The sequence below is a fragment of the Cydia strobilella genome, chromosome 8 (assembly GCF_947568885.1).
Source record: "Cydia strobilella chromosome 8, ilCydStro3.1, whole genome shotgun sequence".
In the NCBI taxonomy this organism is placed as follows: Eukaryota; Metazoa; Arthropoda; class Insecta; order Lepidoptera; family Tortricidae; genus Cydia; species Cydia strobilella.
Window position 1 is genome coordinate 12476294 of NC_086048.1, and position 17500 is coordinate 12493793.

Consider the following 17500-nt stretch of genomic DNA (forward strand, 5'->3'; position numbering starts at 1 on the left):
TATTTATAGAGTAAATAAATATAAATGGAAAGTAAATATATGTGTGTAGTGTAGTATAGAATTCTATACTACAGTGTATATGTTGCAGTCAAATTGTAAGAATCCGCCGTTTACAAACGTCGTCGTCATTTTACAAACTTGAAAACGGTTGTAAAATTACGACGACGTTTGTAAAATACCGAAAGCAAATTGTATAATAGTCCAGGCAATTTGTAAAATACCTTATAAGTCTTATGACATTCACAGCGTCGTTTGTAATTTGCCGCGGCATTTTGGTCGAATTAGTTAGTTCTTTAATTTACCACGCGTGGCGCTGCACATCAAAATTATGAAAATCGGTGGGGTATCCATCAAAATCTGGTGTTCGTCGGACTTATTAGGAGCGTAAGGGGACGGGGGAGGCTTTTGGATCTGGGTGGCCCCGGCGCTGCGGAAGAGCCGCCCCTCCGCCCTCACGTGACGAAGCACGGTCACTACACTCTGCTCCGCAGCTTCGGCTTTTCGGCGACCAGCCTCAGCCGCTCGCCTCGCTCGTTCCCGCGCTCCGGCACAGCGGGTGAGACTGGTCACCCTCCGAGCCTCCGATTTCGCAATTGCTCTCTAGGGGTAGGACAGACAAGACCACGTGGATAGTGGAGTGCTGTGATTCGGTTTTGGGTGACCATGTTATTTCGGTGGCCGAGAGAATGGTGGTGTAGTATAAAACTTAATATAAATTTATAAAACAGCAAATCATGGTAACCCTCCGACAACCATCGTGTTTACGTTGACACTATTGAGCGCACCGTAAAATGGTACTTTGCTCCCTGGTGGGTAACTATGCTCCAGTTCGAAAAAACCGGCCAAGTGCGAGTCGGACTCGCGCACGAAGGGTTCCGTACATGACATAATTTAAACAATGTATTTTTAGGGTTCCGTACCTCAAAAGGAAAAAACGGAACCCTTATAGGATCACTCGTGCGTCTGTCTGTCTGTCCGTCTGTCACAGCCTATTTTCTCCGAAACTACTGGACCAATTAAGTTGAAATTTGGTACACATAATATATGTAAGTTTGTGACCCAAAGACGGACATGTAACGTAAACAAATTCACTTTTGAGGGGTAAATAAGAAAATAAAATAAAATAGTTTTTCAAACTATATCGTGATACATATCAAATGAAAGAGCTCATTGTGAGGATCTCAAATATATTTTTTAAATAATTTTAGGATAAACATCTTAGAAGTTATTCAAGAAAATAGGAGTAATACCCTTTATCTCCGAAACTACAGGGTCTAAAATTTTGAAAAAAATAGACTAAATAGATCTTTACCTATAGATTACAGGAAAACCTATTAGAAATGTGCAGTCAAGCGTGAGTCGGACTTAATTACTTAGTTTTTGATCCGACCCCTACGGGTTTTTTAAAGACATTTCACTTACGTCACTTATTTTGCCTATTTTCTTGAATAACTTTTACTGTTTATCATAAAATTATTAAAAAAAATATATCTGAGATTCTCACAATGAGCTCTTTCATTTGATATGTAACACGATATAGTTTGAAAAACTTTATTTTATAATTTTCTCATTTACCCCCCAAAAGTGGCCCCCGTGTTTAAAATTCATTTGTTTACGTTACATGTCCGTCTTTGGGTCACAAACTTACATATGTATACCAAATTTCAACTTAATAGGTCCAGTAGTTTCGGAGAAAATAGGCTGTGACAGACGGACAGACAGACAGACAGACGCACGAGTGATCCTATATAAGGGTTCCGTTTTTTCCTTTTGAGGTACGGAACCCTAAAAAGGAAAAGGATTTTCAAACATAATATTTCTATGTTATTATTTATATACTCAGATAAACTAAATTGTAATTTATATTTTCAATTGCTGCATTAGTCATAAAATTAATCTATCTTTTTTGGCGGGGCCTATTAATTTGGCGCACAATGGGGTAACTTTGCACCCCTAAGTAAACTATTGGTAGGAGCAAAAATACCCCAAACAATGGGTATCTTGTGCTCTTTATTCATAGCTTCGTTTTATATAAAACAACATTTCATAAAGTTGATTTACCGATAAAATATGTTACATAAGATGTTCTTCTTAATATTCCATTCGTTTAAATATTTAATAATGAACAGTTTAAAAAAGTTATTCAAAATTTCCTTAAAATTAAGCAAAAATTGGTGCAATGTAGGACCGTTTTACGGCACTAATAATTCGCAATTTGCAAAAAAAATTATACATTTAATATTATATACTTCTTCTCTATAATATTATATCTTTCTTTCTTTCTTAATATTTCATAAAGACCTAATTGGCATGTCTTCAATAGGATAAAATCTCAAAAGTTCAATATTAACAAAATATTTAATCAAATAAATAAGTTATCAATTACAAAGTAATGCCGCAAGATTTAACAAAGACTATTATTATTAATCTAGAATACCGTTCACTGCGGCGTGCGACATCTTCCCAGACGCCTTAATATTGTTTTATTAACTTCATTTAACTTTCGTAAATTAATTTTCGTTTGATCATTTCATTGGGAGATGAGTTATAATTGAAGGGGCGTCGCAATCGCTCGGGATCCACAAACGGAATAATGTCAAATCAATTAAAAGTTGAATTCGGGCATCGCGCCAGGGCCGAACGCCGAAGTTGATTCATTAGTGCGACGCGCGGCGTAGACTGCCTCTGTATTCCTGATCCGAACTCTTCCCGAACAGTTTACTCAGTAATAACCTTTATAATTGGGATCTCTGCTTGGGATATTGAGGTCGCAGTTGTACCCATACTAATGCCCCAAAGAACTCTTGCTTCTGCTTGAAGCCAAGAGATTGCAATACAGAACGAACCTCCGATAACGCGGGATGCGCGATTGGGGTAAATTAAATTTTGGCTGGTCCAGAGTAAATTGATCTCGAGATCCATAATAGCGCTAGGCTTATTTTTTAACAAAATAATCAAAGACCTGGTCCCTCAGAATAGATTTCCCTTTCAAACCTATGGTTCAAAGTCCCAATACTTCCCATTATTCATGATTGCCCAGTATTTATTTGACTTTGATGTCGAAGATTCTTTACCGTAACATAGCATCCATAACCTAGGTGCGTAATCTACAGCAATTTCATAAAGCCGGCAGGCTTTTTGCAACCAAGTCCGTGGCAGCCGAAATAGTAGGTACCAACACCGACTATCAGTATTTCGACTCGCCCGAGCCCAAGGAACAACACGCAGAACCGACGCGACGCCACGCGCCACTTGTCTACGCAAAGCCTGCATTAGTCTGCTTTCAACCAGTGAATAGTGCAGTGTAGTGGTGTACGCTATTTACCAATTAGAATCAATTATTTCCATACTTGAGTTCTACTCGGGTTTCAAGCGCTTTCATTTTTATGGTCGCATGTCGCATGGGCCCTCGTACCAAGAAGTTTCTCAGTACTCGTTTATACGAAATATGATTTGATGTTTAAGAGTATTTGATGTTTGGTTAAGGAAAACATATTGACTTAATCCTAAAGAGACGCCGAGATACGACGGTCATGATGATTGGGAGTGGTTTCCTTGAGATACGATACGAATTAACATTTTGGATTGTAAGAGATTTCCACACTCTAAACGTAGCACTTAAGAATGTACTTAATAAAGGTTGTCATCATCAATATCAATATTAAGAGGGCCTGGCCCTCTCTGTCGTTGCAGCATTTTCCATTCCAGCCTGGACTTTCGTTTTTACTTCTTGATATGAGTGGCTACAGCAACATTCTTTTATCCGTGTCATATATGATAATCTGGGTTTTCCTCTTCCTCTTTTTTTCCTCAACTCTGACCTCCAGTATGATTTTATTTAACCCTTCGTGTCGGAGTATGTGACCTATACATACACATTTACATACCTATACATTTAGCTTTCAATAAAATAAAATAAAATAAATAAATAAATAAAGTTTTATTTCAGGCAACACGTACAGTTGTACACCCATATCAACATACAATTTAAAAGTTACAATGCCAAAAGGAATACTTAACTAAAAACAAAACACTTAAAATAAAAGTTAAACAATTAAAATAGTATTACACTATTTTTTGTTCCCGTTTTGGTGCACGGAAAGCCAGTGCCTAAACATATGACAACTAATGTTGCGATACACCGACATAAGGATGGTGTTTTGCGAGCGGCGCATCCCCTCCCAAAAAGAAGCAATACGCGCGCGTACCACTGCGAAGAAGTCAGGGATTCTGGCTTCCGCGAACATGGTGGAGGCACTGCAGGAACGCGAAAGCCCCATCAGTGTCCGGAATATATTATTATACTGCACACGGATGACGGGCATTATTTGTCTTTTGTCTTTTGCCTTCTCTAGAACTTCGTGGTTGGTGCGCTTTTCTGTCCAGCAGATTTTGAGCATCCTTCGCCAACACCACTTTTCGAATGCTTCTAGACGACGGCGGTCTTGTGTTGTGATGTTCTAACTTTCACATCCTTTCACAAGTTTTTCCTTATGTTTAATGTTCTTTACAATAATAAAGGTCGGTTATGCATATAAATGCAATTTGGAAGCAAATTCACAGCACATCTTACCCACTCCACTGAACACGGTTTAGTTCGGCTTAAATACTGAAAACAGACATTATTAGGGTTTTGAACGATTCACGGTTAGTTTCACTAGACTTATATTGACCGGGATATAGACCGTGATTACCTTACGGCCACCTTACGAGTGAACATGATGCATGTAACTGCGTCGAAATATCGGGAGCTCACAAATAATACAAAAGGTAATCACGGTCTATATACCGGTCAATATAAGTCGACAGACATTATTAGTTTCGTAGCTTAGAAAAAAAAAAACACAGGGTAAAAAATATTTAAAACCACTAGTTTAAAACCTACCTCGCGCTTCTTTCAATGATAAATTTTCACTCAATATTTTGTCGGTTCGCTTAAATGTAATAAAAAATATTTAATTTACCAAAAGTGCATAACGCTTAAACAATTACGCAAACACTTGAGCAATAATCCATAACAACGGAACGAATGTGAACCGATTTCAACAAAATTTCTATTATAACTTGAATAAATGTAATTAATCGTTTTAATTGAATTAATAAACACCTAGCCTACAAGTTCCATTAACTCCACAACTTCCATTAACTAGGTACGTTGCACTCGAAACAATACCAAATTTATGGTATCCTATTAAGTATATTATAATTGTTTAAAACAGAATATTGACGAGAACGATGTATTAAACTCGTGGTTTACAACGTAATGTATTTAATATTAGTATCATCCCGTTAATTATTACTGACGTTTTAACTCTGGTTGGTTTGCATAGTAGCAAAATAATGTTTATATTGAAAATAACCACATTTTCATAAACCTATTCAATAAAATAAACCAATCTATTCTACCGATACGACCTCCTGTTGGTCCGTTCAGCATAGCAGGTAGCGATTAATAAATACAACGTGCCAAAAGTATCTACCACTATCTAATACTTTTAACAATAGATACAGTTGTGTGCAATATAATAGGAGTCAATAGAAAAGGAAAATTAGGGGAAAACAATAACTTTAGAACAATGATATTGGATCTTTTTTTATCTCTTCTACATTCGTTGACATTGTTTTAAAATTAACTGTAACCGTTACTTAAATAATATTGGAAGTAAAAAAAAACATTAAAAAAACCGTCCAAATACTTGGTCAAAAATCAACAGCAAAGTCCGAATGGTACTACTAGTACACTGAGACGAAGATCGTCTTATAGATTTTTTTTCTTATTGATTGCTATTATATTGCCCACAACTGTATATGTATCTGTACAGATCACGTGTCAAAGTATCCTTCGCACTAATTGTTTAACATAATAGAGAGATCTCTTTTTCTAAAGCTTATTATGTAGAGAACGGTGAATACCATATTGACGCGTAGTCCCATCTGCCATTATTGATACGGGCTGTACCTACCTATACTCGGTTTCCTTAAATTATTTTTGTATTAGTTTCCTTTTTTTGTAAAAAGTATTCTTTATTGCACCACAAAAGCAAAAAATACATATTTCCTAATAACCTGATTTGGTTTGGAGATAGTTGCAAAAAGTTTGTACATAAACCGATTATGTAAACCTGCATTCAGCAAAAACCGTAACCAATATCGCTAATCAAAATAAACCGGCCAAGTGCGAGTAGGACCATTAAGAAAAAAAAAGGACAAAAAAATCACGTTTGTTGTATGGGAGCCCCATTTAAATATTTATATTATTCTGTTTTTAGTATTTGTTGTTATAGCGGCAACAGAAATACATCGTCTGTGAAAATTTCAACTGTCTAGCTATGATCATGAGATACAGCCTGGTGACAGACAGACAGACGGACAGCGGAGTCTTAGTAATAGGGTCCCGTTTTTACCCTTTGGGTACGGAACCCTAAAGATAAAGTCTGAAAATGGAAATGCTTTTTAGATTTTTCTCTTGTCAATACTTGAAAATGCAATATTGATAGAAGCTTGCAATAGGTTGATATGTTGCGAGAGGAGATAAGCTCAATAACATTACCATAGGTCTCCACAACTGCCCGTCTACATATAAAATGCACAGAAAACGTAATATTCAGGAATATGGCATCTATAATCACGAGTTGCGTGAGAATCTTACTTATTGGAAATTGGTAATCGAATTAATTGATATTGTGAAACGTCGGCGGTACCTACCGCTGACGTTAGCGGTTTCAAGCGTAGTATGTATTTTATTCCTAGGTATTTAATATTTTTATGGAACTACTACTACATGCGGTACTATATGCGCCTTGGCAATCTACTTTGTCCATGAGACGATGATCTCAGCAACAGGAACTACGAGTAATAGCAACCACCACGGTGCGATAAAAATGTAATACGACAACCAAATTTTTAGTGGTGCGACACACTTATAATCAGATTGAATTCAAGTTAAGCATTATTAAAATATTGTAAACTAGGTATTATTTTCAGCCTATGATAATGATTTGTATTATAGGTATCGCTAGTTTTAATAACTCATTAAGATTCACACACTTACTCGCGCCCGCCGCCAAAAACCCGCTCCCATAAAATCGAAATGAGAGCGTAATTACAGGGAGCGATAGCAATTCATTGCAACGTTTTGTGACTATTGAAGTGTGTTCAGTGTTTTTTGTAAAATACTCTCATCGATATTTAGGTACCATTTTTTGGGGTTCCTAGTCAGATTTCTACCCAATAGGATTGTCTGTACATCGCTAAAGGGATAACACCCTCGATATAGTAAAACTTCCATGGATCAGCGACAGTAATTCGCTTTGCATTTCGTTTCTGTGACTCCAGTTCGATTGTTAGACACTAAGAAAGTTCGCCAACTACGTTTATTCTCGCGCTGAGTCAGCGAAAGATTTGCAATTTAAAATACTCGATTGAGATATCAGAATGTTTATGTACCTACGAAGCAATAAAGTGTAGTTCGCGTTTAAGTGCCTTTGCAAGATTTTAGTGCCATTAGAGTCGCATATATTTATATATCAATCATTTTTTTCTGCGTTTAAACAGTGCGTAGGTAACCGTGGATTTCGCCTATACATATAAACATAAACATACATATGCACTATATGTAGGTACGAGTACGTAGGCACACACTGTAGGTACTGTACATCAGTATTTTAGTTACGGTTTAAAATTAAACTGAAATTAACCAATTCAATCATGTTTAGCATAAATAACAACGGATGAAGAAACGAATTAAATAAACCGATTAATTTTTAAAGCATCATTTTTATTTCATTCCCTGACTAAAATATGAATTTTTCGACCGCATTTCACGGAGTTAGCAACACTTCGCGGTAATCTACCTTTTCGGGGATTACCGTATAATCGACGCCGGAAAAATATTCCGCTCTGTATCGGCGCCACCGGTTAATTACTCTTGAATATTTATTGGTCGTTTGAATAAATCGCTCCCGGCGTAAGCCTTTCCCCTTTACGTATATTATAGTCATTTTTACAATACTAATTTCTTTGTCCCTTACCTTGTGGGTAACAATTGTTTGATAACGCTAACTTAATTCCGTTCCTTTAAGCTCAAAGCCTTGGAAAGTAAAATGAGGCTTTTAAGAAAATATTTTATGCGCCGACCCCAAATGTGTATTTTCTGTCTGACTTTCAGAAATAATACGGGTCAACCGATACTAGCACTAGATATATCGATCTGTCTATCTTTTCAGATAAGTAGGTACTTAATACCTATAGGGTTTAGTCCCTTTTAGGGCACTACGATTTTTTGTCAAGGTGCTACGACTGATTTAACGCTGCGGCTAGTGGCACTCTTATGGGTAAACACCCGTTCTTAATTTATTATGCTTAATTTAGTCGAATGCTGACACAAGCCATGGTGTAGCATAGATAGCCAACGTAAAATTATTTTGCAATGAAATGTTATAGCGGAAGCCGCTCGACCCTAGTTTCAAAGGAATACCGTAAATCGATGTACAGGTTAGCCGTTTGGCACACGCATACTAGAGGTCGAAACAAATTTTTTGACCCGCAGTTCCTAAAAAAATGTCGCTGGCGGGGGGTGGTAAATTTTTTTTTTTTGTATAGAAAAAAAATATATTTTTTTCCAAAACCTATCGAGTGTGGTATCATACGAAAGGGCTTTTTGAGGCGATTCTAAAAATATATCACATCATTACATTTGGGGCTTTTTTTTTTCAAAAAAGCTCGGTGTGCTCAACAGATCGAGACAGTATTTCACGCCGGCCCACCGCCTACAGCTGTATAAAGCGCAGGTTCGCCCTCACATGGAATAATGTTCTCATCTATGGGCAGGGGCACCCCAATACCAGCTTTTCCCTCTGGACCGCATCCAGCGAAGAGCGACTCGAATTGTCGACTGCCAGCGTATTTCGGAACGGCTTGACTCCTTGGCGCTGCGTAGAGATGTGGCCTCGCTCTGCATTTTCTATCGCGTGTATAACGGGGAATGGCTGTTTTTTTTTTGTACAATATACCACAAATGATACGTTATATCCTCATGTCTAACCCCAAGAAAGCAATTTTGAAAATAATACCATTAACATTTTTTTTTAATTTTTTATTTTACAAAGTGACACAGTTCTACTTCAATACCTATTTCACGAGACTTATGGAACTATACTGCAGATACGGTACATATTAATCATAAAATGATACATAATATCCATATCATCATCATCATCATCATGTCAGCCGATAGACGTCCACTGCTGGACATAGGCCTCCCCCAAAGCTCGCCACTCCGACCGATCCTGTGCCGCTCGCAACCACCGAATTCCCGCGACCATATATATAATACCATATCCATATATACAACGGGAAATACCTCTTTAACCCTTTAACTGCGCCTTTTCATCAGTTGGTATAATTTGTTTAGTTAATGATACAAAATATCAAGGTTGTATCCTCCAGCTACGATATACCTGATTTTTTTTGTACAATATACCACAAATGATACGTAATATCTTGATATCGAACCCCAAGAAAGCAATTTTGAAAATAATATCATTAACAATTTTTTTCTAATTTTACAAAGTGACACAGTTCTACTTCAATACCTATTTCACGAGACTTATGGAACTATACTGCAGATACGGTACATATTAATTATAAAATGATACGTAATATCCATATATCGAACAGGAAATACCTCTTTAACCCTTTAACTGCGCCTTTCCATCGGTTTGTATAGTTCGTTTTGTTTTTGACACAAAATATCAAGATTGTATCCTTCAGATACGATATATGTACCTTACTGATTTTTTTTTGTACAATATACCATAAATAATACGTAATATCTTGATATCTAACCCCAAGACAGCAATTTTGAAAATAATTTCTTTAAGAATTTTTTTTAAATATTTTTCATGTGTATAATTTTTCAATATTACAACATTGAGAAATTTAAAAAAAAATCTAAATGAAATTATTTTCAAATTGCTTTCTTGGGGTTAGATAATAAGATATTACGTATCATTTGTGGTATATTGTACAAAGAAAAATCGATAGGGTATATCGTATCTGAAGGATACAATCTTGATATTTTGTGTCAAAAACTAAACAAACTATACCAACTGATGAAAGGCGCAGTTAAAGGGTTAAAGAGGTATTTCCCGTTCGATATATGGATATTACGTATCATTTTATGATAATTGGCACCGTCCCACCTCCAACGGACTAATGTAAAAGCGGGCGGAGCGGCGGAAAGCGCCGAAATTTTAAAACGTAATAAATATAAGAGCCTCGGTAGAGAGTATCATTTCATTCCATTTGGAGTTGAAACTCTAAGTCCATGGGGTCCCAGCGCACGTAAGTTGTTTGCAGAAATCGCGAAGCGTCTGGTTGACGTAACTGGTGACCGAAGAGCTGGCGGCTTTCTCGCACAACGTATCAGCATTGCGATACAGCGGGGAAATGCCGCCAGCATCCTTGGTACAATGCCTCAAGGGCCTATTTTAGATTTAAGCTAGTTATTAATTTCGTTTACGTAGTACCACTGTATACCTATATATCTTGTATGTAAATAAATGTTGTACTTTTATGATTAATATGTACCGTATCTGCAGTATAGTTCCATAAGTCTCGTGTAATAGGTATTGAAGTAGAACTGTGTCACTTTGTAAAATTGAAAAATTAAAAAAAAATTGTTAATGATATTATTTTCAAAATTGCTTTCTTGGAGTTAGAAGTGAGGATATCACGTATCATTTGTGGAATATTGTACAAAAAAAAATCTGCCATATCGTGTCTGGAGGAGCCCAAACTTGGTATGTTTCGAAAATTATTTTTGTTTTAATTTAAAAAAAATGCCCGAAATGTAATGATGTGATATATATTTTTAGAATCGCCTCAAAAAGCCCTTTCGTATGATACCACATACGATAGGTTTTGGAAAAAAAGTTTTTGTTTTACCACTCCCCCAGCGAAATTTTTTTAGGAACTGCGGGTCAAAAATTTTGTTTTGGCCTCTAGTATGTGTGTGCCAAACGGCTAACCTGTACATCGATTTGCGGTATTTTTATACGAACGGGTTAGACTATTAAGTAAAATCTAATATTCTTATTTCTAACCCAAATAGAGCTTGGTTTTAATATCTTATTACCATCTCTATTTAAACTAAAAGTGTCGCCCCTTTAATGTGAACATCTTTAACGTGAATCCTACAAACTGCAGCAAATAAAAAACATTTAGTTAAAAGCTACTCTTCAGACATCTAGGAATCTTTTAAAGTCGACGCTGGCAGGTATTTACAGTCGGTTTCGCTGCGAAGAATTTTCATTTCCGACGCCGTACTTGTGAGTTCTTTGAACCTAAATAAATTAACTTAATCTGTCAGGGTCAGTTTGTACATACCTACATATTATGTTGGGACCGAATTGAACTTGAGATTTGAAAGTGATGTAGCTACCATATCGCTACGAATTATTGTAGCATTGACTATATCACAGTCAAACTGTCAAAATTTTAAATAAGCCAAAGGCAACATTGTACAGTCAAGGTAATAAATATCGACACGGACAAAGTGCCAAAAATATGCATTCACTAGCTTTATGTGTATTTAACACCTTAACTGTATAGGTAGTTCGGACATGTAATTAATTCATTGCCACTACAAAAGTAGCGACATAACATCGTCAGCTACCCTTTTTTTAGTTAAACTGGGCTCTCGCTCGTAACGTCTACATTCCGTCGATTGAGTGAATACACTAGACTATAAATAAACAGTTCAAAGCAGAGAAACATACCTAATTAGGTTGAAAAAAGCATAGGTACAGATATTTTAATTCATTTAAACCAGTGCAGCACCGCACCGATTTGACCCAATCATATCGACGCCGACGACGCTGCTATAGGTACCTATTTATGTCCGATCTAGTAAATAACCTACAATGCGAAAGCTGTATCTGGTTACTGATTACTTACCCAATTACATTTGCGTGTAACGTATCCCAAGTCAAATCACATACAAGGAGTAGGGAAATGTTCTCAGTAGACACAATATTTTGGGAGTAACGAACAAGGCAATGCATCTTTATTAAATTTCGAACTAATCAAGTGATCACCCAGCGAACGATACAAACGCGTGCTCACTTGAGTGAATCGTTTGATCTATTGCATCTATTGCTTCGCTCGATCATCACAATTGGGGCCCAGGGGACGGCTCCGATATGAGCGCACGAGACGGGATGCAATATCAGAAATGTATGCAGTTGGGCATGAATAAGCGGTTTCGAGTTATGTAACAGTAGCTAATAGGGGCAGAGTTGATGTAAGAATTGCACAAATTCCTCATTATAATTCAATTACTTATCATGAATAAGCGGTTTCGAGTTATGTAACAGTAGCTAATAGGGGCAGAGTTGATGTAAGAATTGCACAAATTCCTCATTATAATGCAATTACTTATGTCAAATATTGCTTAATACTATAAAAACATTTTTCAACTAAATTTATTATGAAATGAATTATTACCTATTTTCTAATTTAATGTCGTCCTCTTTTTTGAAGACAGTGTAGGTACCTAAGCGCGTACCGTAAAATGGGGTGAGTAGGGTTCGCGGGGAGAGTTGGGTTATGAATGGGGAGAGAAGGTATGAAAGGGGGGTGAGATGGGTTTTTAAGGCTACTGCTACAAAAATAATGTATTCCAATTTAAAATGGAGCTATAGTAATACTCATAATAAAAAAAAACGACCCAACAATCTTCCAAAATCACCTTTGTATGAAAACCCATCTCACCCAAATTACGAGGGACTACGGGGTGAGGTGGGATTTCCTGTTTCTTGTCAAAGTTATGAAATGGAACTACCCAAAATAAAATAAAAACTAAAATACAAACGTCCGGAACACTTATAATAATATACACCATTCAGTTTGCATATGTAAAAATAAAATGTTATCGAGGTTTGAATGTCAGTTTTGTTCCTACTCACCCCATTTTACGATACCTTGCATAGAGCCCTCTCACAACTACAACAAGCTTATATTAGTTTGGACACGAAACGCATCGTTAGTTAAACATCAACACTGCACTGACATTTGCACACGAAACCTCGCGTGTATATCCGCCTGAAGGGAGCTCAAAAGATTCACGAATCACGAGCGCTGAGCTCACTTACCGTGGTTATATAGAAAGCCTTACGTGCAGGGAGAACCGCAAGATTATATGACTTTTTGACTGGCCCAGTTGCGATGCAGCTCTATTGTCCATGTCTGTAGAACAGACGTCTTCTTGGCTCGTAGCAGCACGCTCTGCGAGACTTGAGAAACGATATCAAATCATATTCTTACACTTAGGCCTCGGTCAGACTAACGCCTACTGTACGAACGTGACATGTATGGTCTTTCGCGCTAACTGAATAGCTTTACCCTTAGTTTATAATTTATAAATGTACGAATTTTGTAACAAATTCTCTATTATATTTTTCGGAACAGTAGTAAGGTATAAATAAAACTAAAGCACCCACACCCTTGAGACATAAACAATGTAAAGTATTCTGTAGGACATCTGTTAATATTACTATACTCATTTTGGTAATTAACAATTTATAAATATTGACATTGTTATTGAGTAATGTAATGATTAATCCATGAAATGTAAATATAGAGTAAATGCATGTTAGTAATTAAGTATTTATAGTAAAATTTGCACGCCGTAAGTCGGCAGAATTGTGCTGGACTAATATTTCGATGTAACATCTGTGTTAACCATGATTCTAGCAAATAAATTACAACTATACTTACTTAACAAAAAATTGTTCTAAAAACTTTATTAACTCGAGTTGCCTGCTCTATCTATCTAGAATAGATATATTTTATTTGTTACTTGGGTACTCCTCTATGTAACGAGCATATACTTGTAGTAAGTACAGGTAAATCATTTGGATTATTCCCAAACAACTTATAAAAACTACTATTATCATATACTATTACATAATTTTACTATTATCGAAGTTATGAAACGAAAGTCGGCCAAACTTACAGCTATTTTGCTCCACTTTTGTATGCCGCCTACTCGAAATCATAATGGGAAAAATCCAGAAGTTTTTATACCTATTTAAAAAGGTGGAATTCAATACCATTACAATAAAAGTGCTGTGCTGAAAGAAAAGTACATATTTACCGTTCTGTTCTCTAATTTACTAAAATAATCTCGGGCTACGTTACTCAAGGGGCTCCCGATGGACCTGTGAGGTTTCATGGCCTATTTCGCAATCAACGTCTGCAAATATTCTGTAAGTGACTGTAAGTGAGTGATATGTTTCAAAAGCAGTGAAAGTGAAGCTTAAATATTCTACATAAACTACAGCTACGAGATTGTGCCTAAAAGTAAACCTTTAAGCATTGATAGAGTCCGTCCAAGCTAACTGTGCACAGATTTGAACAAAGCAAAGTAGGGACCGTCTATAACATCATATTTTCATAGAAATTTGCCAGTAATGATGATATTCCTACACTTTTTATTGCTATGCATAGTGTAGTAATTGGAATGCAAGAAACAATATTAAAATTTGAGTGAAACGAAGGAATGTCAGTATGATTCATGCCATTCTTACTGATAGTGTCTTTGACCGCAAGACTATAAGCAAATCAATACAAGAAGAGAATATAATATCCCTTAAACAATATTTTATCTAATATTTTATCCCTTAAACAACAAGAATCCATGTGCCTTTTGCATTATGTTTCTGCTTCGGCTTTGCAGAAAAGTTGACTTGATATAGGTATTGTGATAACTATTAGCAAAGATAGATATAACTCCGTAATAGATGGATACAGTCTAAGGAAAAAACGTGCCTCGAAAATCACGAAAATTTGATTCTCGATCAGATGGTGCCACTAGCTTTGGCCTACTCTCGTATAGAGGGCGTTGACGGTTTCGTTTGTTATTTATAATTTTAACGCATATCCGTTAAAGAACATGGGTCAAAATCATATAAAAATAATTAATCCAAAAAAAAAAAACAATTATCCATATTTACATACATGTTAGATAGATGATGGCAGTGTATTTACAGTGGTTACCAAAATTTACTATGACAGTACCGGCTCTATCTTATTATATCCTCATTGTTATTAGGTTGCAAGCCCCCGGTTTTAACCTTCCACTATTTAGAATCATACTATTTGTTATTTTTATTTTAGGACCAAGTAAGGTAGAGTCGGGCCACGCTAAGTTTTCATGCCAAGTGCTACGTCAAGTATGGAGCTTATAGGGATGTATATTGTGTATGCATTTTCACTGCCAAGTTTGTGAATTTTGCTCGTCACTGTCCCAGTAGATGTCATCTTTAAACATATGTCATTTCATTACCTAGCAATAAGAGGTGATAGCAGAGAGTTATCTACTGGGCATTAGAATGTAAAGCACTGGGACGTTTACCTTATGTCCCTATATATGTAGGTCAGCCCCTACGTTACGAGATGCAAATAAAGTGTATGCTTGCTCAACATGATTGACGTTGACGCATTGGTTGATCGTCTGTTGCGTGTTGGAGCCGAAAACTTTGTGAAACTTCACTTCCGTACCTTAAATATTTAGCTATTATTTGAGGTACGGAAGGTTATTAATCTTTTGGAACTTGTTTTATTATAACGGGATATAACACACCTATTATTATTTATTTAGTTATTTATTAGTTTATTACTCAAGAAGTTAAATTTTTTGTTATGGACAAAGCTCCACAAAAACTATACATTTAGTGGAGTCATGTATCAGTCTCACTATTTTATACTTAATTAAATTTATATTATAAAATGAATACCCTAGTCGTAGTTATCAAGGTTATACCTTACTAGCTTTTGCCCGCGACTTCGTCGGCGTGGAATTTGGGTACCTTAATTTTTAAACAAATCTGCTCCATCATCCTATTTTTCACCCCCAAATTGGTCCACTTTAAATTTCTACCCCATTTTTTACACCCTTAAGGGAATAAAAAATTAAATTATTTCGGGGATAAAAAATATTCTATATTCTTCCCCTATCATCCCTATCTAGGAGGTTCAAACTATCCCTATACCAAGTTTCATCTAAATCGGTTCAGCGGTTTGTTATTGATTCCCCATACAAATTTACAGTCCCTTTCACCCCCTTGAGGGGTGAGTTCTGGGATAAAAAGTATTCTATGTCCTTCCCCGGGACTCAAACTATCTGTATACAAAATTTCAACTAAATCTGTTCAACGATTTAAGCGTGAACACTTTCGCTTTTATAATATTAGTATGGATTTTGAATACTAGTTGGATAATCAAGGTAACGGCTCTAAGCTTACCTCTAGCTTGCGACAAGGGCAGCCCGGGACCAACACCAGGGTCTACAACGGAGGCCAACGGTTCAAGCCCACAACTCCCGGATTGCAAGGTAACTTCGCCCTACACTATTTTGCACTTTAGTTTCATTTCACAGGTTAATTTTAGTATAGCACAACTTTCTTGCTCAACCGGCCCCTAAATTTCATCCCTTATCGCCCCCCTTTACAGTCTATTCTCTCGTCAATGAACATTTGGGTTTGCCTGCGGCAGGGCAGTAGTTCAGTCTCAAAGCGTGTGTTGTGTCTATTTAAGATTATAAACTCAATATAAACGGGTCACTATGCGTACAAATTTCCACAGAAACCAACCAGTTTTTATTGCTCTTGAGTGCATAAGCCTCAGTGTAATTTAATATAATCTCACTATAGCCGTGCATTTCAAACAACCCAAGCTAGAGCCGCAAGCAGTCTGAACTACAATACAAACCAAATGCGCCTTCATACTCCAGCAGTGTCTAACTCACTCACAATTCCATTTAATTCGGCGAGAGTGCCGACGTATGACAAGGGATCGCAATCACATTAATAGTAACAGTTCCGGGGCCACTCATAATACGAGTTTTATTTGTCGACCCGACACTAATGGACAGCCTAATTAAAAGGGCCGAAGCCCTTACAATACAATGCAATTAGTGATGGGCTGTTACCGGGAATGTTCCCGGGGCATATGGGATATTGAGAAAAATTACAAAAAGTTACTTCTAAGATATTTGTATGAAACAAACTTTTACAATCCCGTAAAAAACGTTAATCTCAATGTTAATTTTTTTTATGATTGTGATTACTAAAGGACTATTTTCTTCTAAAATAATGAGTAATATTAGTACATTTAATGAGAAATTGAGAACCTATAGTACCCCACAAATGGCAGACGTATTTCAATGTTGCTGTCAAATTAAATTCTCTCTTTTGTTTGTTAAACATTCTCGTCACTAAATGCAATTCTTATGCCACTACGTTACAAATGGTATTTTACCATACGTATCGACTTACATATTCATTAGTACTGTCTCGAACCCCGATTACCATATTAACGTTCACACACAACTCACACAAGGCACACGATTGAGTACCTACTAATTTATGCCCCCACCATCTAAAAATCTAAACTATAGATCTCGCGAACTCTCAAGGCTCCAAAAAAAATCCAAAAC